This window comes from Xyrauchen texanus, chromosome 39, assembly GCF_025860055.1.
Source record: "Xyrauchen texanus isolate HMW12.3.18 chromosome 39, RBS_HiC_50CHRs, whole genome shotgun sequence".
In the NCBI taxonomy this organism is placed as follows: domain Eukaryota; kingdom Metazoa; phylum Chordata; class Actinopteri; order Cypriniformes; family Catostomidae; genus Xyrauchen; species Xyrauchen texanus.
In genome coordinates, this window is record NC_068314.1 from 37,167,192 (window position 1) to 37,170,191 (window position 3,000).

Consider the following 3,000-nt stretch of genomic DNA (forward strand, 5'->3'; position numbering starts at 1 on the left):
TGCATATCATTAGAGTTTTCTAGAACGTTACATTTATTGGATAATTGGTAAAAAAAATCTGTTACATTTGATTGTTAAAGAACTGAATAAAGAATCATATATTTAATAATGTTTTAATATATTTTCTGTCCAATTTTGGTGCATTACTTTCAATAAAAGTGTGATCATCAGTTTGTAGTTTTTCAATTCAGATGAATTAAATTCATTAAAAAGTATAATATTAATACAATTATACAATTACTTGGTTTTCGGCCAAGTCCATCCTGAATTTTCGGTTTCGGTTCGGTGCATTACTTGTTACCACAGTAAATTTGGCACAAACTTTTGCCACTAACTGTCCAAATTTGCTCTCACGTTTATGTTAGTAACTTTTGAGGCGATGCGATTTGCATAATCGTTAAAATTCTAAATGGCGGAAAAAAATTCTGAAAAAACAACTTTTTCTGAACTTGTCCAAGGCCGTTTGTGCGATTTGCACGAAAATTGGCCTGCATCATCGAGAGGCACTCACGACAAAAAGGTATTCCCAGAATTTTGATAAATCATACCGTTTTCGAATGGCGCTTCAACGAATTCTACGAAGAGCACGCCAAAATGGACGTGAGGGTATATTTACATTTATGCATTTGGCAGATGCTTTTATCCAAAGTGACTTACAGAGCCCTTATTACAGGGACAATCCCCCCGGAGCAACCTGGAGTTAAGTGACTTATTCAAGGACACAATGGTGGTGACTGTGGGGATCAAACCAGCAACCTTCTGATTACCAATGTATTATACAGAGCACTTATTACAGGGACAATCCCCCCGGAGCAACCTGGAGTTAAGTGACTTATTCAAGGACACAATGGTGGTGACTGTGGGGATCAAACCAGCAACCTTCTGATTACCAATGTATTATACAGAGCACTTATTACAGGGACAATCTCCCCGGAGCAACCTGGAGTTAAGTGCCTTACTCAAGGACACAATGGTGGTGACTGTGGGGATCGAACCAGCAACCTTTTGAGTACCAATGTATTTATTATACAGAGCACTTATTACAGGGACAATCCCCCCGGAACAACCTGGAGTTAAGTGTCTTACTCAAGGACACAATGGTGGTGACTGTGGGGATCGAACCAGCAACCTTTTGAGTACCAATGTATTTATTATACAGAGCACTTATTACAGGGACAATCCCCCCGGAACAACCTGGAGTTAAGTGTCTTACTCAAGGACACAATGGTGGTGACTGTGAGGATCGAACCAGCAACCTTCTGAGTACCAATGTATTATACAGAGCACTTATTACAGGGACAATCCCCCCGGAGCAACCTGGAGTTAAGTGTCTTACTCAAGGACACAATGGTGGTGACTGTGGGGATCGAACCAGCAACCTTCTGAGTACCAATGTATTATACAGAGCACTTATTACAGGGACAATCCCCGAGCAACCTGGAGTTAAGTGTCTTACTCAAGGACACAATGGTGGTGACTGTGGGGATCGAACCAGCAACCTTCTGAGTACCAATGTATTATACAGAGCACTTATTACAGGGACAATCCCCGAGCAACCTGGAGTTAAGTGTCTTACTCAAGGACACAATGGTGGTGACTGTGGGGATCGAACCAGCAACCTTCTGAGTACCAATGTATTATACAGAGCACTTATTACAGGGACAATCCCCCCGGAGCAACCTGGAGTTAAGTGTCTTACTCAAGGACACAATGGTGGTGACTGTGGGGATCGAACCAGCAACCTTCTGAGTACCAATGTATTATACAGAGCACTTATTACAGGGACAATCCCCCCGGAGCAACCTGGAGTTAAGTGTCTTACTCAAGGACACAATGGTGGTGACTGTGGGGATCAAACCAGCAACCTTCTGACTACCAATGTACTATACAGAGCACTTATTACAGGGACAATCCCCCCGGAGCAACCTGGAGTTAAGTGTCTTACTCAAGGACACAATGGTGGTGACTGTGGGGATCGAACCAGCAACCTTCTGAGTACCAGTTATGTGCTTTAGCCCACTGCACCACATATCTCCTTAATGCTTTAGCGTATTTATACCAAAGAGGCACCATGACACGAGGGTGCCTGAAGAGTTTCGGAACAGTGCTATCAAGGAAGCTAGCAAGTCCATTGCCTTTCACTTGCATTGCATCTTTCCACCACACAATGAAAATGAACGTGACTGAGGCCATTATTTTGCCAATCATTTACTTTTGTGTTCCACTGGATGAAAGGAAGGCATTTGGCTTTGGAACAGCATGAGGGTGAGTAAATGATGACAGAATTTTTCTTTCATGGTGTTTTTTTTATAAAGGCTCTAGAATCACAGAACAGTGTGTCTCGATAAAGATGAACGATGTTTATTAAAAGGCCCCTCAGTTAAGAAAAATGCACTATTGAAGATCATCTCCAAGGAAACTAACCAGACAAAATCCACCTTCTACAATTGTTCTCTTTCAGAACTTTCTGAATGTGTCTTTTTGTTCTTTGTCATTTCCTTCTTTCATTTGATTTGAAAAGCCTCTGTAGAGGCAGATGCACTCCCAAGGGGAAATGACGAATGGCTGCTGCGGCCCTCAAGAGTGCAGAAATTAGCCCCGCTGAATGTAAAGTACCGTCATTGTATACGATGACAGAGTTGAAACGACACCCAGACGATATTTTTCCACTGTTCTCAGTTCTGCTATTGAGTCACATAATGGAATCAGAGGTATTGTTTCATTTGTGCATAGAAGCAAAGCTTTAAAAAGGGAAAATTGCATGTCTGTTCATCGGCTCAGTGAAAACGAGAAGCTGCTTATTCAATACAATCCACCTCAGAGCTCTTAATATTGAAATCGTTCTGGCTATAATAACTGATTCATGTTGCACTCCAGATCAAAGTTACATTATAAAGGGAAACTTATAACAGTGCAGACAGAGTTTGAAAATGAAAAGACATAATCTCTGTGTCTGAAGTAAAAATGCAACTTTTCTTCCACCAGTGACAATGTTCCTGT

The 3,000-nt window shown here is 41.4% G+C and overlaps 1 protein-coding gene across 12 annotated transcripts in view; it reads right to left on the reverse strand.

Moving 5' to 3' along the window:
• LOC127632340 (neurexophilin-2-like) overlaps positions 1 to 3,000 on the reverse strand; it is a 248,107-nt gene that overhangs the window by 52,991 nt on the left and 192,116 nt on the right. For 2 of the 12 annotated variants that reach the window (XR_007969078.1, XR_007969075.1), the window contains exon 4: positions 727 to 817. The exons of 3 other annotated variants lie outside the window; for them this stretch is intronic. The gene's annotated coding sequence lies outside the window, so the exon portion shown is untranslated. Of the gene's footprint in view, positions 1 to 726; positions 818 to 1,033; positions 1,130 to 1,301; positions 1,318 to 1,361; positions 1,380 to 1,481; positions 1,500 to 1,601; positions 1,620 to 1,664; positions 1,681 to 3,000 lie in introns of those variants that run through there. 7 more of the 12 variants (XR_007969071.1, XR_007969077.1, XR_007969073.1 and 4 more) reach the window with 7 other exon arrangements.